General features: G+C 41.9%; 2 protein-coding genes across 3 annotated transcripts in view; both read left to right on the top strand.

Annotated features, from left to right (window-relative positions):
• LOC108090254 (pneumococcal serine-rich repeat protein) overlaps positions 1-20,437 on the top strand; it is a 76,632-nt gene that overhangs the window by 42,606 nt on the left and 13,589 nt on the right.
• Positions 1-20,437, top strand: part of LOC108090446 — a 41,870-nt gene that overhangs the window by 11,382 nt on the left and 10,051 nt on the right. The gene's annotated exons all lie outside the window — the stretch shown is intronic.

Below are 20,437 nucleotides of genomic sequence, written 5' to 3'. Positions count from 1 at the left end.
AACATCAGCTTAGTCACAAGTTGGGGCCAATAAGGCGCCCTCATCCATGAGGGCCATGTGAAGTGTCAGATGTCTCTGACTTTTGCCGTTGTCGTTGCCATCGTTGACTTGGCCAGCACTTTTCTGCCGGGCAACGAAACGTACACTCTGTTACGCCCACATTCATATGGCCACTCATCTGCCTAATTGAATTCCTTAACGTTTTCCCCCCTGTTGTTCGGATGAAATCTCGGGGAATGTTTCCTTTTTCCGTTTCGAGTGCCAGTGGCATGCCATCTCGACATCGACAAGGGCCGTGGCACCCTGCTGCTGCTGCTACTGCTGCTGCTGGCCACTTTGCACGCCTGTCAGCCCAGTTAGCACCCCCTTACCCCCAGTACCACACTCCCCTCTCCCCATTCCTCAATCCTCACTCAATGCCTGTTTCTCGGCTCTGTCAAACTATGCGCCTAAGTATGTCGATGGCCATGTCGCTGCCCGCATGCCTGAATGCCAATTCTACATGTCGTTTTTAATAACTGTGTCAATCGTCTGTTGCAAGCCACTGCTCCCCCCTCCCACTGCCACTCCCCGGGTTTCCTCACCCCCCGCACTTTTCCGCCCATGGAAAAGCCAGCTGCTTAGGACCGCTCAAAGAGGTCACTCATCGGTGGCCATTATGACATCAAAGCCAAAGCGAGTGTTCGGGGGGCGGAGAGATCGCAATTAGTGGACCCAGATTGGCCATACACATGCCATATCGAGCAGCCCTCAAATTGTGCATATGCACTGGCCTGGCCACTCGCATTTACATTTTCGGATTAATTAATTGAAATGTCCGCAATTGTCAATACACACACTAATTGGTCTAATCGACTTGCGGCCATGGTGTCCGAGCCGGCCCTTTAACCCTGCTCATTAATAATAAATGTTTTGTGTGTAATAATTGGCCATATGCTGTAGGACGGCAGCAGCAAATTAGAGACCTCAGCTACTGACGAGTGTGTGAAATAACACTGGAGCGAATGACTTCTCTGATCTCGAGTCTGAACTGACCTTTGAATATATCTATAACTTTGAAGTAGTTTAATTTTTTACAAATTATATTTGTACAAAACCATTCTGCATTTCACTTTTTATTTTAAAGATGTTGTTTAACCAATTATAAATTTTTATTTTGTTTCACTTTTTTAAGTTTTTACCTTAATTTTTAATTATTAAAAAGAAATAGAGAGCTTACATATTTTAAATAAAATATAAATTTATCTTAAGTGTGTTTAGTAAGACAGCTTAATATTTCCTATAAAATTCAAAAAATCATAGAATCACTTATTTATTTTATCTATTAATTTTTTTTTAGAAAATTAATAAACAAATTTAATATTTTAGGAAAGTACATTTGATTATCATTTTTTAATTAACTTATCGCTTTAAAATTATACCTCAGTTTCTCCTTTGTTTTTTTCAAAGGTCTCAAGATGCAAAAGAGTGGAATTTTTTCCTGTGCTCGTTTGCAGTGAGCTGGCAAAGAACTCGGCATCGGCTTCATTAAAACCAGATTAGATGGCTGGCCAGTTGAGCAGTGTTTACCTGAGTGCATTTACCGACCGATTCTCTAATTGATTTTAATACACTCCCCCTTGGCAGCGTCTAATTGGTCCCGCCCAGTTATCTCCTCTTATCTCCAAATTGATTTGCCAGCTGGCAGTGGCTGGTTTTGCCTGGCCCCATGTTGGCTTAATCGCTTGTCAAACAGCTGACAGTTGACCACCCACTCGGGGGTTTTCCACCGCTTTTCACCGCTTTCCACCGCATTCGACCGCTTTCCAGTGGCCCGGCGGTTGGCATGCCAAACTGTTTTTCTCATTACCATGCCTCGATTGGCGCTTGACAAGCGCGTTATTTGATGTTTTATTCAAGGCCTTTGATCTTTTATGCGCTTTATCTATGAGAAGCGCTGGAAAAATAAGCAACGCTGGGTGGGCGAATGAAGAATTGCGTTGACAATGGGGCCGAAAAAAACGCGGACGACCTTGATGCCAACGATTATTATGGGCGCGGCAACAAAGGAGCGCGCTCCCAACAATGCCTGCATTAATCCTTAATAATGGCGGCTAATCTAGCCAGCCGAAAGTTGATTAAACAAAACTGATTATGTGAGGCAACAAAAAACACGAGGGATGGGGGGTTGGTTCACGGCGAAAAAATTAAACAACAGCTGGCGCTGAGCGATGTCAGCTGCAGGCTCACGTGGCGTATGCGCAATGTCATCAGCATCAGGCGGCGTTTGATGTAAGCCATGTTCTGCAGCTGAAAGAGAATGGCGAAAGGGGGGAAGGTGGACGGGGGGTGGTGGAAAATCCAACCCTTGCCGGAGAGCAACACTCAGCGTTTTTCTTTTCGAATAGTTTGGCCGGGCTAAGTGGAGGCTTAATTAACATAAGCGAGCGAGCGAGCGAGCGCATTTCACCGAAATGGGATTCCCCTTTCTCCTCAACCATTATTGTGTGTGTGTGTGTGCTTGAAAGCTTTTACCACACACATACTATGAAGCAGATCAGTAGCTAGCCTGGCCAAAAAGGAGAAGCGAAAACTGTCAAAAAGCGCTTGAGCTGGGCGAAAAAAAATCCCCTGCACATTTTCAAGTGCAAAATTGTCAAGTGCTGCAAATGCAAAAGTTGTTCGCCATTTTTATTCCCGGCCTTTTTTTTTTTGTTTTGTGTGTTTCGACAGACATCAATATGCAACAAGGAACGAAGCAAAGCGATGTGATTAAAAAGGCAACACAAAACAAAGGGCGGAATACAAAAAAATAGTTATTTATGTGCATTCATTTTTCATATACATATACATATAGTCGTTTATATGGGGAACGGGCACAATGTCCTTTGGGGGGATGTCCTTTGTAAGTGGGGCAGTCCATTTCCTTGACCGAAACGCAACCGAAGGCTAACGCTTTCCGCACTCCTTAATATTTCCAGCCGCCATTGTCCGAGTGCTTGAGTGTGTGTTTGTTTGAACTAAAAATAAATGCACTTGAGTGTATTTCGCTGTGTGCGGGTGTGCGGGTGTGCGGGTATGCGGGTGTGTGTGTGTGACGTCAGCTGATTCCTATCAAGGCGGACCGGAAAATCAATCTTCGCTCAGCCTCGATGGAGAATCGAACTTGTCTCGAGTGCAAATTTGCACAAATTTGCAACTAAAATGAGTTTCAGCCAAAGGCAAGAACGAGGAACGATTTCCGATTACATGCAGGAGTAGGTTTCAAGTCTTCAAAGGATCAGCTCTTTAAGCCTCAGAAGGGTCACCGAGGACAATGGATAAGGATAAGGTCCGTAAATAATTTATGCAAGAACAAAAGCTGGCTTACAGCTGTTCCTGTTGACTGACAAAAGATTTCTAGATGAATATTTAGCACCTCCCCAAATAACAATAACTCGCTTAACGCACTTTCAGTTTGTATCTGAGCTGCATTATAAATGCCGCAAGAGTGGAATGCAAAGCAGCCGAAACTTTTGCACTGAGCTCGGATTGAAGACGTGGCCAGGAAAAGTGGGAAAGGGGGGCCAAGGGGGCGGGGTGGCAAGCTGCAAACAATCAACTCCCGTTAAGCCTTTGTTTCTTTTGTTGCATTTGTTGACAGACGAAAGCGCGATATGCGCGCAGGAAATTGAGTGTGCAACATCCTGGGGGCAGTAACCCACCCCCTCGCCGGCCTCCTTCTTCCGCCTTCGCCGAGCCCCTCATCCTTGCCTCAACTTTCATTTCGCCGAGACCACAGGGTACATGGGATTGCTTGGCCAGGTGGACTATCTCGACCTTGACGGTTCATGTGGCAGGCAGAAAGCTGAAAATACACAGCAAACGTGTTTTTGCTTTTTTTTCTCGTTAAATAAATTATAGAGTATTGCTTTTAAAAAACATAAATGCGCGGTCTTTATGAAAGAAATAAATAATATATATTCGTTGAACCTTTGTCAGTTTGACATGTTATTAATTATGTTGTTTTTAATTAAGATAATATGTAGTTTGATGCAAACATTCACGCTCTCTATAAATTACAAAATATTTTTCTGCTTCTTTTAAAATGAAAATTAAAACTAAAAATCATTTTGCATTTTTTTTAATTTTAAAAGAATGTTTCTTTTCAATGTTAGTCATATGAACTGTGAAATAGAAAGCTTACAATTATTATTTCCTCTGTTGTGTTGTAAAACAGCCGCATCATCTTCAATCAACTGCCCACTTGGGCAGCCACTTTCGCCACACTTGAACCTTTTGTTTATGCAAATCAAAAACTGTTGCCCATGGCCCACATTTCAGTGGAACCCTTTTCTTGTACCTCAGCCTCGCTTTTCTCCCTTGCCTCCCTCGACTTTTTCATTTTCGTTCATTGTCAGTTTCGCCTTGGCTCGCTTCCGCCTTCGCAAGTTATTTGCATCAGCCGTTCTTTTCAGCTTCTCCGCCATTTGGGCCGAAAAGCGGTGAATTCTTCAAGGCAAGGGCCCAATTTGTTGCAGCCTCTTCTGCCGATGCAGCTGCTCGGCTCTTAATGGTTACTAACTTGTCCCGCAGAGAGTGTGTGTGTGTGTGTGTGTGTGTGTGAGGTGGTTGGGGAAAGCAATTAAGCCTTTGTCTCCGCGATCTGAGCAAAGGGTCTTTTCAACCAAACCAACCGAACCCACCAACCCCTGGACCCCCTTTTTTAATGTCTTTCGCGGACTTGACCAGGCCAACAGGACTCAGCTGGAAAGTCGGAGGACCTGACACGAGAGGACAATGCGTCAGTCAAGTTGTTTTTAATTAACCAAGCCGAGTGGAAGGGCAACTTTTCTACTTATTTACGAGCATTGTCTATTTTCGCATGCAATATTTGAGCGTGAGTCAAGACAAGCAATTTAAGTCAAACAATGGGAATACGAGTCAGAAAGTCAGCTTCAAGTGGCAAAGCAGCCGGGAAAAGTTCTTCACATTCCCATCCACATCTCGTGCCAACCTGTTCTCAACTTTCGGAACTGTTTAACTCAATAAGAGCAGTACAAATACGAGTACAAGGGGATTGTACTTGGCATCTTCAAACGGAAACTTTTCTTCTTTTCGCCATGGCAATCGGAGACTGGCGAGGGGCAAACTTTTCGGCAGCCAACGAACCGAGAGAGGCTAATAAAAAAATTATTTTAATATGCATAAATCGCAACTTGGCCGAATCCTCACTTCAAAGGCGAACGGACACATGACGCAGGACGTAGGACGCAGGACGCAGGACGCAGGACGCAGGACGCAGGACGTTATGGTCACACATCCGGCTCGACTGTCCGTCAAGTGAAGATACTTGGGCGTGGGCGTCCGGCGGAAAGCCGAACTGCTGCTGACACAAAACTGACGGAATCTCCTTGGCCAAGTCAAACCTTTCGCGAACCTTTGTCCCTCGGGATGCGAGAGTCTGTCAGCTTGCTTGCGATTGACCGACCGACCACCGGGCCACATCCATTTGCGGTCATCAATGACATTCGCCTCGAACCCGACATTTCCGCCGATGGACACAAAGTCCGAGCCCTCATTTCAGCTGGCGATGACAGGCCGTCTAATCGGCTCCTGAAATAGAATTCCCCAGCACAAATCTGTCAACGGTTCGCACTGACAGCCTCCGTTTGCACTTCACCCTTCACCCTTCACTCTCCTACCTTCACTTCATATCCCTATCCATCTCCCAGTGCTGGCGAAAATAGAGAATGCATTTCGCCACCAGTTCCCAGGGCTCCACCTCCTTCTGCATCCTGCTGTGGCGCCAGTTGGTTGCGAAATTTGCTGCCCGCTGTGCGAAATTCGCACAATCGGATGGGTCAGGCCATCCCAAATTGAGTATACGCCGCGTGCCACCGAAACTGCGAGCCCGGAGCATCAGGCTAGCGTCTATTTGCCCAAATTAGCTGCTGCATTTGTTCCCGGAAATTTGGCCAAGCAAACTGGTTTGGCCAGAGAATGAATGGCCTGGGAATTTACCGTCACTATCAGGTCAACTCAGTCAACTGGTAAACAATGTGTGCTCACATTTTCTTCAGTATCTGGTTCCTCCTGGGATTTTCCTTACACTTTACCACACATACTATCATATATAATTTAAAATAGATTTACACATTTTATAAAAATTTAAAGAGAACATTCAAAAAAATGGTCGTAATTTGATTGCCAAACGAAGTCTTAAAAAAATATAATTTCGAATCCAGCCTGAAATTTATTTTATCTCCGCCACAGTATTAAAAACCAACTAGTAAAACAGCAGGTGATAAAATGGTTGATTGGGATGAAAGCACCTGTGAAAATCCATTAAACCAATATGACTTTTTAATGACTCAAATTTTTATTTGGTTTAACCGTTTTGCAGAAATGCATTTATTTTATAAAAGCTTTTAAATATGTTCGTTATTTGATTGCCAAAAGTTTGTGAGCCAAAAAGTAAACTTTATTTTCATACAAAAGTTAATCCGTAGCCATCTTTCAGTTTAATTTCCCCTTGGGAGTTGAAACGTATGATATCTTAAACTTAATCCAGCCAAGAGCTCTTTCACTCTCCCTCTCTATACTTTTTCCTTCACTTTCCGTTGAAAATCTTAAGATTTCCGACACGAACGTTTAAAAAACGATTCAAGGCCCTGGCCAAACGCTTTTCCTGGATGCGCTCCATCGACGCGGCCTAAACGTGCCAGAAGTTATGCTACATGGCCTAATGTCATTTGCATATTTCGTCCGCCATTTTGCACTCAGACACATAAACACAAAAGCGCACACACACACACACACGCACACACTCACACGCACATGTGAAGCTGTACCGCAGCGTTTATCCTTTTTCATTTTTGTGCCAGGATTTCATTTCATTGTTGAGCACGAGCAAATATTGAAATTAGAATACAAATTAAAAAGCTTTTAATGTAAACAGGCAAAAGGTTTCGGCTCCGGTCCTCGGTCAAAGTTATCGTCTGGTTTCTGGTTCTGGGAAACTCATGTTGTTTATGGCTGTAAGTGCCACGCCCTTTTTCAAGGGCTGCAGGCCGCTGCTGTTGACTTTGGCCTTGGCGCCCAAGGGGGTCAAAAATGTATTTCGCTCTATATATATGTCGATTCCGATCTGCGATTTGTCGATTCTACTATAAAAACGGAGCAACCGACCGCAGCGATTTGTGTTTTGGCAGCCGTAAATTGATTTTAACATAAGCTTTTGCAGCGAAAATTTTTAAAACCATTCGAGTAAACAACAACTGATGGAAATGCGTTAGGAGTTGAAAAAGTTCTACACAGAAAAACAAATCATGCTCAAATTTATTATACCTTTTTGAAGAATACAGAAATTTATAATTTGCCTAAATTGTTATAGAGTTATTAGGTGGTTCCTTAGCTTAAGTTATAAAATCCTTCGGAAAATAAAAATAAATAAATAAAATAAAATTAATTAAAGTTAAAATGATATAAAATGAAAATACCTTTATATTATATTTTAAAAGATATTTTTCTTGTATAAACAAATTACGTTCTTATTAACTTTTACTTTTTTATAACAAATTTTATTTTTTGCGTGTAAATCTGCTTTTTGCTGCCAAAAAAGCAATTGCAAATTGCCACAGAAACCATCGCTTGATGGACTAAACCATTTGAGCCGTGACCAATATCCAAAAATGTTATGCTTTAATTCAGCATTTTTAGAGTTTTTCTTTATGCTCCCCGAATGCCGTCACTATATCCTTATATATCCTCACCGATTTTGCAGTTCCTATCGCTGTTCCTTTTCCTGTTCGGCCGAGAGCGAACAGCAAACCAAACTGGGCCTCGACAACGACTGAATAAACAGGGGAAACCAAACAAACAAAAAAACAATTTTACGTTTCACTTTGCACAGGACGAAGGAAGAGAGGGGCGGGGAAGGGGGAGGGAAATTGGGGGGGCTCGGTGGCCGGTTTGGCAGAAGCAACAAAAAACACAAAAGTATTGACCTGCTTTTGTACACATGATACTAAATGTGCCGCATAAGTATGTGTGTTTGGGTGGGCGAGTGTGTGTGTAAAAGAACTCCCAACAAGTCCAATATTTTGACAATCCTTGGTGCGACATATGGAATGGCCCTACATTGATGGCCCCGAGTGCTGCGGGATGTTCGCTGCGGTTATTGCAAAAAAGAAGCCGAATCACCAGACGCACAAAAAGTGCGGGTTTGGTGAAGAAGGGGATGGGGGGATGGGGAGGGGAAATGGAAAATTGGGTGGAAAATCCAGCAGCTGGTCGGCGATAACAGTTTAGTTCTTGCTGTATCTACAGGCCTGCAGCAGTTTCTTTGTTCGACTATCCATCCAACCGAACAACCGTCCCGCTCTCGAACCCTTTTGTATAATTACCGCAACATAAATAATCCATCAACACGGCCATGTGCGTCGGATAATGGATTGTGTTTCGAATTTTTTGCTGTCCGCTCTCGCTTTCTTTATCATTGCTCACAGTTGCATAATTGAATATTAATTATTCAGAAATTGTTAAATTGCCAATCCCCGCTTAATGAGCCCGGCAAATGTTTGCAATCCACTCTCTCTCCCCGCGGGCCAATAAATCAAGAAGCCTTGCATGCCCTTTCTCTACATAGTACTTATATATATATTTGGATATACAATATAGCCCTGGGCTGGCACATTTTTGGCCAAGGCTGCCTGCCTGTGGAAGTCACTCCTTGAAAAGAAACTGCTGCAAGTTGATTGATTAATCCAATAATGCGCTGATAGGCTGCATTCACTCTGATGCCTTTTCCTTTCTGCATGCGAACAAACACAAGACAACAAGGGCAAACAAAATGAGATGAATATCCATTTCGCAGATTGCCTGCAAAGGGGAAAGCGAAAATGCGGGGAAAGGGCATCCCACCTTTGATGATTAGAGTAATGCACTATGGGAATAAAAATATTACTTTTCAATACAGCTGGCGTGGCAGAAGCACAGCCGTAGAGTGCATCGAATATTAACGGAAAAAGTCAATTTCGAGTGTCAGTTTTCAGTTTTCCACAGCCACGCGACAGCAAATGAAAAAGAAAATGAAATGAAAAGGTAGCGTGAAGCTGTCAATATATCGAAAGAAGCCGAAGTAGAAACAAAAACATTTTGGCATTGTAAGTCAATTTTGGCAAGTAGGATTGCGCACACCCTTGACATTACAGCAAAAATTGAGTTTTAAGATAAAATTCATAAAAAAAACTTATATCAGAAGTACAGAATATAATATCAATATTTTAAGTAAATATTTTAATAATAATAATAATAATATTCACATACTTGGAAATAAGTATTTGGTCAAGCAATAATGGTTAAAATTTCTTGTTAGTTACGGCTTAAAATAGTAGTGAAGTAGGGTTAAATAGTAAAAAAATAAAAAAAAAGTAATTATAAGAACCTCAATCTCTGTGGTTTTTTTTTTGTGCGCTTTCTGTAACAATTTTTAGTTTTTCGCTGATATGGTTTTACACTCGCCTCCGGCAAACAATTGACGAAAAGTATAATACTCTCAGAAAAGGATACAAAGGGAAGGCCAGGACACGTCTTTAATTTAGCCTTGCTCCGCGGCGGAAGCCCGCTGGTAGGACGTCAATTTCAATAACCATAACGGTAAACGAGAAGGCGGAAGAGACAAACAGCGAAATGTGCCAGCGGAATTGATGCAAATGAAAAATGTCAACTATTTGCGAAATATGAACGGCGACTGTGCGACAGCGAAGGATATTGAGGGGGTGGTGGGGAGTGGGAGGTGAAGGGGCATTGGCAACATACAGGACACACACCCATTTGCTGGCATTCGCAGGACTTTTTGTGCAGAATGTGCGTTCGCACGATCCCATGTTTATTTATTCATTGCGAGTAATAAGCCAGCTTTCCCCCGTAGAGCGTAGAGCTATGTACAGCTGTCCTAGACATCCAAGCGTAATGTAATATTTTTACAAATTTATATTCATTCCATTTGGCAATGTGCATTTTTAAAACAAACTTTGAACACGACCCGGGGAAAGTGGACTCATATCCTTCAGCTACAAGGGAATTGCGTTGGGGAAGGGCCAAAAGGCGGGGTTTTCTGGTTTCAGGTGGCTGGCAGCACTTGTAATTACGCAAAGAGCATAAGCAATTTGCAGTCTGACCAAGCACTGAAACCTGAGAAACGGGAGCTGGCAGATAACGCCCTTAAGCTGCTTGGTTTTGGCCAACTACCATTAACCGAGTTGGTTACATGTGCCAGAATTGTAAATTAAAAGGCAAAAGGGCTTTGAGAAACGTAAAATGTTTTTGTAAATAAAATTTATGAAAAGCGTAAATGGTGCTGAGAAATGCAAGCCGAAATATTAAAGATACCATTATAGAAATCGTAAAATTCATAACAGGTAATTGTTCAATTCATAAGAGATTTTTATTAACAGAAACATTGTCTCTTGAAAACCAGTTGTGCTATCAAATTTAAATTATTTAAAATTGTTCCTTACATGTTTTAATCTGTTTGTGCAAATAAAAATAATTGAAAGAGCTTAATAGTCAATCAAAAACGACATATGTCACTTCTTGAGACTTCCAAGATTAAATGTTATCATATGTGACTTCAAAAATAATTGAATATTTTGGTTACTTGTTCTTGTTGTTATACAGTTCCGGCCACATTTTAAATTTCCAAGAAAAGCAAATCAAACAGCTTAGCCATCAATCGGGCAAGAAGCTTGTCAATTTGCCAGACATCCTGGATTAAATGTTTAATGTGTGCAGCTCATGAAAGACTCTTTGTGGCAGGATAAATACGAATTCAAGGTATTGTTTTATGTCGGGACAAAGGCAGGTTGGACAAGAGGAACCCAACCAGGGGGCGAGCTGTCGCATAAATTGCGAACGTGTGCGCCCGGTTAAGCATACGCACTGTGTGCCCGAGCGTGATAAGGTCGGGAGACAGGCTTTTGTATTCATAAATTAGCATGGCAAACATTGCAAATGCAGAAACAGCAGGAGAGCAGCCGAACAGCAGAAACCCATAAACTGTATCGGTTATGGTTGCTATTGCTATGCATTGGCTCTGACGTCAAACCGAAAGAATAATAATAATGCAATCGACCGACTCATTTACCATTGTCAATGGGTCTGCCTTTCGCTCGATGGCACAAATTTGCATTCTGGCAAAGCGCTCGTCCGATAATTACTTGCCATTATTGTTTATGGTCGCAGACGAAAATGTCGTAATTAAATTGGTCGGCCAACAGGTGACCGAATTCTGCGGCAGGTGTCGACTGGGCAGCCTTTGATTGGACCACCGCAAGCGTTTCCCATTTCTCTTCTCTTCTCCGCTTCTCTTGCCTTTCTTTTTTCCAGCAAAATAATCATGACAGGGGGCGGGAAAACAAACCTTGGCCACGACCTCGCTTCCTGCTCCCTGTCGTAAATTGAATGTAAACAGCTCCGGTGCGTGTGCTCTGACCTCCTCGCACCGAGGAATTCATGAATTTTCAAATTTTCCAACCTGCAGCAGACGTAAACGAGTTACGGGCCCCGATGTACGGCAACTTGTTTCCGTGGCAAGACCGGACAATGTGGCCGGACACATTAATATGATGCAGCATTCCACTGGACAAGCCGACACCACACACTCGGACACAGATTGACAACTGTGCTAATTCCGCACTCAAATGTAATTTGCGCTCAAATTACATTTTCAACTTGACGCCGAGATTGGATGGATGTGGATATGGATGTGGATCTGGACGTGTATGTGATCTGGATGTGATGTGGTTATGGTAGAGTGTATGAAAATGGTTGCTGTGGTCCTTTTGGGGGGATTAGCTTTATATTACCAATTCTAATTTATTTCCCACTTAACTGTTGCCAATTTTAATGGAAATGACTGACTGATGGTGGCTCACTGCGTATGACATGCAATGCGAAACTCGTTAGCCCCCAAACACTTTGGCCACTCCACTCGAACAACAGTCGTTGACCCAAAAGTGCAGCTGGCCTTTTCACTGGGGTTCTCCGGCAAACTTATCCAAATGGCCAGCGTTTTCGATTGGGGACTTCCTCTCGCTTTTGTGCAGCTATTAATGGAAGGCTTTTGGCTCAATCGAAGTGCTCTCCCTCTGAAAGAGACCGAGTTGATGAGTGCAGATTTCGATTTGGCATCTTCCGAAGCTCATTTAAGTGTCTCAGTGAGCATCTTTTAAGCCGATCTAGCTTTGACTTAATTGGGAGTTTATGTGTTTACTTGTTTCGATCGTGCTATAATTGGACATCCTTTGGCATATTTGTTACAAAATAGTTTTTTTAAATACCAACGTTTCTCGAGTAATTAAAGCCTTTTCCAATTATATGCGTCTAAATTGAAAAATAAACGAGCATAAGTAAGCTTTTCCGCTTGAAAACCAATTAAATTCCGTCTCTGACATTAAACATTTCCTCTTGTCCAATCGAGTGAAAAACAAAATACGATAATGGATTTATTCCTTGCTGACTGCATGGCAAATTGTATCTTTAATACTCTCTGTTGACCATGGCAAAATATTGACTTTCCATCTCCCCCAAATATTTTCTTGTCAAGCCCACGCACCAATTTGTTTCTCCGTTAGCAGCACTAATCTTCCACTGGCAAACATAAAGCAGACGATATCCTTGAAACTTAATCAGATTATATATGTACATTGCGAAAACGCTCCGATGGAGAAGCGACAAAATAGTTAGAAGCTCTATCAAAAATGCACAAAAAATAATACGTATACGCCGTGTGTTGGATTGTAATGGGGAATAGTCGACGCATACAAATCGTGTGCGAGCGGTGAAGTCATTTCCCATTCATAATTTCTATGCGACTCTGAGTCTACCATCTGCATATCTATTTCGGGATGCAGAGAAAAAAAATATCCAGCATAAAAATACGAGCGAATCAAAATGGTACTAGCCTTACTTTAAGGGAAACTCTTAAATAAATTACAAACATTTTTATCTCTTACACTATTTATTTAGTTATCTGAAAATTACTTAAAGCGTTCAAAAAGTATTTGAAATATTTGTAAATATTTTATATAGTTTTTTGTTAACACTTTGGTATATCTTGAATTAAAAAATATTACAATAGATTACAAGTTTGCTAGCAATAAATTATATACTTTATGGAATATATTTTCTAACTATGCCAAATAAGCTAAAATTTAAACTTTTTAATTTAAAGTGTAATATTTCTTTCTGTGCAAAAGCGTATTCCCGTCTGTAAACGGACACTATCAGTTTATTTTTTGTTACTTTTGCTGGAGTTTCGTGAGATTTATGCGATTTGGTTCGGTGCCATTTCTATGCAACTGTCGTTGACAAACTGCAAGTTCGCGAAAGGGCTGTCCAGGTGATATGGGGTAAATGGAGTTTGGGGAGGGGGAGGGGGAATGGGCAACAGTGGGTGGGGCTGCAACAAATGAACATGGCCGTGTGATGGAGCACCTGAATGGCAGTGACGACACTTGAAATTGTTTTGCGTGCCGTTCCGGCCAGAAACATTCGTCAAAAGCGGAGGAACATCATCTGGAGACATTCATCACGTCATACGTGTCAAGCATCAGTGTCAGCGTTTAGAATGCGCTTACTTTAAGTGCGTGTTGTTGCTCTCTACCACATATATGGATATGGATACGCGGTTGTATGTGTACACGAGTGTATCTTGAACCCAGCAGGGAAATGATGTTGAGAGCTGTTGCGAAAATTCCCAGCCCAAATGCCAAAATAAGATTAATTAGCCGGGGAGCTGTTTATACGCGAGCAGCTGGCAGCGACAAAACGGAAAGCGGGAGAGCAGATGAGCAGAAGAGCAGAAGAGAGGGAAAATTGAGGAAAATGGGAAAGCGAGAGGCAGAAACAAAGACCAGAGCAAACACCTGAGATTTCCGCTTCCGCTGGGGAAACGTTCACTGTTCAGTGTTCTGTGCTTCGACTCTGTTTGCCTTTGTTTCAGTTTCAGTTTTAGCTTCTGTTTCTGTTTCGGTTTCAGCTCCTGCGACTGCCTTTGTTTTATATTGGAGCGTTCGCCGCTGTCGCTTCCTGTTGCCATGCCAATATCCGTCCTCCCATCTGTCGTTATTCCGCTGGCCTAATTTATTTATGTTTGTCAAATTGCACAACATAAACGAATCAATATGGTCCACGGAACCCAGGTCACGTTCCCAGGTTTTTTTTCTTCTTTGCCTCTCGCTGCGGCCTCTGCGGTTGTAGCCTTCAAAAATTTTTCAATTTCGACTGCAGCAGCTGCTTTCTGAGCTGCATCTGAGTTATTGCGAAAAATTGTGCTGCATCGGGTGGGGCATGCGTGCTGATTATGCTACACTATGAAACTGCACATAGAGAAATGTTTTAGCTTTTCAATTGCAATTCGGAAGATTTGTATAGCTTAACAAATTTTAAAGCTCAAAGGGCGGTAGCATAAATAATATAGGATAATCGCGGGCCACAAAATCCTTAGAGTTTTGAATCTTTCTGCACTAAAATATATTGCTGCTTACTTCAAGGCAACATTTTGAGCGATTTCGAACCTCTAGAGATTTGATGTCCCGAATTCGGCGAAAGCCTTCACCAACACATAAATTATTAAGCCATACTTCTCTTCACTTGTTCGTAACTATTATTGCTCCTATTACTCAGTTCGAGATACGAAAAAGCGCGCACTCATATCAGATTAGATTGGAGTGGAAAACAATACGTTTTCGTCTGTGCATCGTTTGTTCCTATAAACATTCCTTTTCCTCTGCCGCTGGCAGCATAAATCAATTAATTTCTCCTGTCACGTTACATTGTAAGCACAAACAACGGAAAAGTTTTTCAGGCGACAAAAGCTGCGCCATAAGAGCTCCACAAATCGAACTTGGGAACAGCGGCACGCATACGTCCTCGTGTACGAGTATTTTTGTATATTTTTGGCCATGACAGCCATTTGTTTGCGTTTCTTATTTATGCGCTGTCATTTAATGAAGTCCTACGAGCCACCCGATGCTCTCGATATAACGTATAACGTACTTGGAGCCATCGGGTGGATTATCTACTTTGGCAAATCCCGTTTGACTGAATTTATAATACATTCGAGAGGGCTTCATGGTTCATTTTTGTATTTCTTTTTTTGAGCGAAAGTCCCCGGCAAAGCCGGTGCAAAGTTTTCAAATCCTTTCCAGGCGAACAGTATTAATTTAGACGTTTTTGCTTTTCTCTCACCTCAAGGTTGAAGTTAGCCTTTAGGAAATGTATTGGGTGTGTGTGTGTGTGCCTTTTACCTTTTAGAAACAATTACACAACGAGTAGACAAAACATATTAAACAACAATTTACGGAGCAGAACGAAAAGCGTCCGTGCGAATTTATGAAAGAGCCGAAAGAAAAGCAAAACACATGCGAGTGCCGTAAACAAGAGTTTCCGTAAGTCCAACACGAGGGCCAAAAGAAGAAGCTGCCTGCCTTCGGGCCGGGCCAGAACATTTTGTTTGTCTTCCGTTTTCCCTCCAGCTGAGCTGAGCTGGGTTTTCCGCCCCCTCCCCGTTCCGCTGCTGTTTTTCTTTGGCCAGCATTCGACTGCTATCTGCTTAAATGAAACTTTATGCCGGGGCCTTCATTACGGATCGGTTCGTGCGGTGCCCAAAAGCGATAAGTGAAATAAAATGATGCCCCTTCCCCAGGTTGGCGAATCCCAGCCATTCACTCTGTGGTCTGGTCACTGCAAACTGATTTCAACCCGGCCACATGCTTCAATGTGAGTGGATAAAGTTTTTCGGTCCACAGTTTTTAGCTCATTCCGGGCCACTTATACATTTGCTGGTCAACAATTCATCAGAACTGGCCGAGATGGCCGTGGATGTCGCCGTAAAGCTCGAGTCTCGGGTCCCACTTTCAGTAGCAACTTTGTGGAATGTTTCTGCGGCGACAGAATGTGTATAAATTTTGTCAAAAGTGTAGCAAGGCATTCAAGAATTTTGTTGAATTGTGTTTTGCGAAAGTTTTCTGTGCAGTTATTTAATTGAATTTCCCACCGAAGGCGCTGGGGCAGCTACAATTGCACTGGTCAAAATTGTATCAAGTTAAGTCTTCCACTAAGTTAAACAGTAACTTTCTAACTTTGCAGGAAAAAAACTATACTCACAGAAACTTTTTCAAAAAGTATCGTTCAAGTTAAAAATCGTGTATATTGATTTTTCCATTAGTACTATTTTTAATAGGTTTAATAAATGCTTGTCAAACGAATCACATTTCAACTTATCAAAGTTATGATTTTATTTTTATTACTATTTTCTTTTAGTATTATAACTTTTTTTATACAATCTAAAATTCATGGGCAATATTTTTGTTATAATGTTTATTTTTTGAGGTTATTTCTTCTCAATTCTGATGCTTTATATAATTTTTGTAAAATTAAAAACTAAAAGTCTTTGATTCTTCTAAGTGGCTACCTTGATTTCCAAACTCAAAACCATTGAAGACTTAAATTGTATTCCTATTTTTTTTCCTTTAATTTTACTGTAAGGAAAATATTCTTTTTTCAGATAAAAATAAATAAATGTAAACTTCCAAATACCATTATTGCTATTTTCAAATCGTCTGTGACTTTCACTATGTTTTTCTCACTGCATAAGCCGTCACAAAAGTTCAGTTCTTAAACTCTGTATGTGCGAGTTCGTAATTTCTCGTTTAGATTTGCCCTCTCGGTTCGGTGAGGGATAAGCGGAAATAATGTGGCTGAAATACAGGACTCTTGGCTGCACTCGCCAGTGCTTCGAAAGTTTTTACGATTGTTTATTAAGGAACTAAGCGCACTTAATAAGATTATGGACAGGGCGTGGTCATGCTCGTGTTCTTAGTAGCACTAAAAATGCTTGCCATCCGCAAACAATTCAAATTAAACTGAAGGTCCAAAACGCCCCACTGACGGACATTCCGTTCGACTTTGGCTTTTGCATTTGGCTGCTGACAGCAGCCACCGAGAAATGTTGCCAGCAAAAACACCAAAAAAAATAGAGAAAAAAAACGGGAGCACAAGAAAAGGGAGTGTGCTGCATTGTGAAAATGGAATTTGCTTTAAAATAATATTGCATAACTGCAGGCGCTGCTTTCACTCAAAGCGAAAGAAGCTGGTGAAAGAATAAGCGAAATGTGTTTTTGCACTGCTCGGCCAGTGGAAGTTGGTAGAAACATTAAAGGATTTTATGGTTATGGATTCTGGATATGAAGCATTTATATCTAAGGCAACGATGTGTGGAACTTTGAACTGGCAAGTCGGAAAAAGAATCAAGTAAAAAGCTGTTATCAAAAAGTGAATTCATACGTGGTGGGAAAATTCCCATTCATGTGAGCTCGAATTTCAGACTCTTGCAAAAAAGTTAGAAAAAAAAAGAAACAGACACAAACAGGTAATTTTGGTTGGAAATAAATCAATACTGAAAGCAGATTTTGTGGCTTTCTAACCGAGCAACTATCATCTTTCGGATGCTTTTGCTTGTCGGAATGTTAATGGTGGCCAAATGCAATGCACTTAAAGCTCTCGTGGGTTCCCAAATATGTTAATCCCGGGCAATCTCTTAAAAACACTTCTCGATGCGATGGAATCCGAAGAGATGGGGCGATTAGAAGCTGCTCCTCTGCGGCAAATGATCATTATCCGTGTAACTTTCGAAAGGATGAAATAAACGAAATAAACTGCCATGGCCTGCTGTGAAATGGAATGAAATCAGCAAAACCGGCAGCAGCAAAAGCAGAAGCTTGCTGTTTCGTGTGTGAGGGAATTTTAATTGTGTGCCAGGATGGGTGGCGAAGGATTCAGCTCCTTCGTCGCTCTCGAGGATGTCGCAATGCCGACAAGGAATGCATTCCCTTGCATAATTTTCGTCATTTAATCGGATTATGCCGACGTCACGGCAGGAAGCACACACATACAGTAGCATTCACACACACACACTTACACACACAACACAGATACAAAATGGTACGTTAAGTCGTCCTTGTGTAAATACATTTATGGCCGAAAAAGATTTAAGGCAAACACGTTGCACAGATTTAATAACATTAAGTGACATCTGTTGTCTTGGCTGGCGGCAATCGCGTCGGTTGTTTACGACAACCGTAGCCAGCAGAAACGGGATAAATTAATTGGTCGCACTTACTGCCACGCCCCCTTATTCGGTGGCGGAGGCAGTTACTCGCAACCAGATATCCAACCAGATATTCTGACCAAGTGCGTGGGCGTGCGTTTAATGCCACTTTGATTTTCACACCAGCACGGGCAACGGACCCGAAGCCTTAATGCCTCCTCCCCCAATCTCCAATCCCCACTCCACCGACTCCTCCTGCTCCCCTCCTCCCCCAATGAACTCCCCCCTTTATTGCTGGCATGAAGCCACTCGGAGATATAGTAGCCGACCCTAAGGGGGCGTGGCACGCCAAGGGCGGACTTAATTACGCACGTATGGCTGTTTAAATTGGGTTTGCCAGCGGGTCGGGAATGTTAGTTTTATGTTAATTAAGTATTGTTTATGTCAATTAGAGCGAACGGAATCGAACGGGGGGAATGGCATACAAATTGTATTAACTTGGGCGAAAGAAACGGGAAATTAATACAGCCCCACGAGGTGGTAACAGACAGCCTAATAGCCTCGTGAACTTGTGAAGAGGGTTGGGAGTATTAAATGTACAATTTACATAAGCTAAAAGGGGAAGCTATCTCTTGAGGTTGCCCATGCGATAACACTTTGATAATAAAGGATTATATTTTCTAACCAAAAACAAACGATTGCCTCCTAGCAACAAACGTGCAAATAGAAATGCCAGCTTCTAAGGAGTTGTAAACTGTATTAAGTATCCAATTTAAACAGGTTGAACATTGCTAAGGTTAAGGAAGCTATCAGTTGAAATTAAATTATTATTATCAATAAATTCAATTATTTACTTGGTTTACTTCTCATATATATTGAGTAATATTCATTGTTCAATTAAAAATGTTTTTCTTTTGTAAACAGAATGAAATATTTGCATGTATTATTAATACAGTTATCAATATTTTAGGGAAGAAATTAAATTATCATTAGGGTTATAAAACCATTAATAAAAAACAATTATTAATCATAAAAATCTCAACATTTCAATGCACTTAATTCAGAGGGCAATGCTGGGCAGGGGTTCACAGTAAATCATTTTTCAACTTTCACCCGGCATGCCGGCAGTCTAAGAACCTGTTTAGGATTACGTAGCGTATCACAGTTGAGCCTCCGACCCGAACACGAATTTCAAATTAAATCCGGGGACCCGGCGAGGAATCCGTCTCACAAAAATGTGACACAAAAGACTTCGAAGAAGAAATGTGGCAAGTGTCGCCGCACAAAGCGAGCGACTAAGAAACCCGATAGGCCGAGACTCCTCCAACTTGTGATATAATGCCAGCTACAGACAACGTTGCCATTGACAATGGCATTTGGTTACAGAAACAGAAGCAGAAAGAGCAGCAGAAGGAGGAGATATCGGGGTACTACTCCCGAGCATATATAGTATATAGTATGTTTGCCACATATACGACATGCACGTACACATCTTCGTGCCTTTCATTTCACTTAAGTTGCGTTAAACATATTTAAAGTACGTGATGTCGAGTGTCTCCTGAGCATTCGGGCCACTTTACCTTTCTGCATAAGCAAATTTTAATATGTTTAACTCGTTTTGGTTGTGAATGAGAGTTGGGGGGGACTTAAGTGGGGGCCAAGCCCGGCTACTGGCTGCTGGCTGATGGCGTTAATTTTTAACGGGCCACTAGCCGGAATCATCATTTGTGCAAGACTAGGCCGAACCATCGTACATAAATGTCAACCGACGCGCTCATCCATCAATGAGCTCTGAAAAATTAACACTGTGAGTGACAGTGGCAAAGGACTTTCGCTTCACGAAGCCTTTTTTCCCACTGCCCCTGAAAGTGGAAGTGGCTGGGGATGTGGCAGTGGAAGAGGCAGTGGAAGAGGATGAGGATGTGGAAGTGACTGGCTGTGGCCTGTCGCTTTAAATTATGCAAAACGTAGCAATTCCTCGGCTCGTGGCCTGCCAAAGGTATAGTTGAATGATGAATTGTGTTGGCCAACGGGTTGGCCATTAAACGAGCTGGGAATTGGCAGCGGCGAGTTGGGAATTTGCGGCTACGAGGGCAGTTCCATAGATTAAATTTGATTATGCTACATTACCCGACAACGAGTCCGCTACGTGATCGACTTACGGCCAGGAATCGCCATGAAAGGTCATAAAGCCATTCGGCAAACGGGCCAAAAACTAAAGGGATTATCATTTTAAAAATGTATGAGAAAATGTCGGTGAAACTCAGGGGGCGTTTAAAAGCACATCCCAAAGTCAGCCCCGTACTGAATTAATTATCTGTTTGAAAATGCAGTAAAAACTATGTCAAAATTTTGCTTTTAAGA

Source organism: Drosophila ficusphila, unplaced genomic scaffold (assembly GCF_018152265.1).
Source record: "Drosophila ficusphila isolate 14025-0441.05 unplaced genomic scaffold, ASM1815226v1 contig_414, whole genome shotgun sequence".
In the NCBI taxonomy this organism is placed as follows: domain Eukaryota; kingdom Metazoa; phylum Arthropoda; class Insecta; order Diptera; family Drosophilidae; genus Drosophila; species Drosophila ficusphila.
Note: the sequence above shows the minus strand (reverse complement) of the source record. Positions and strands in the feature narration are given on the sequence as shown.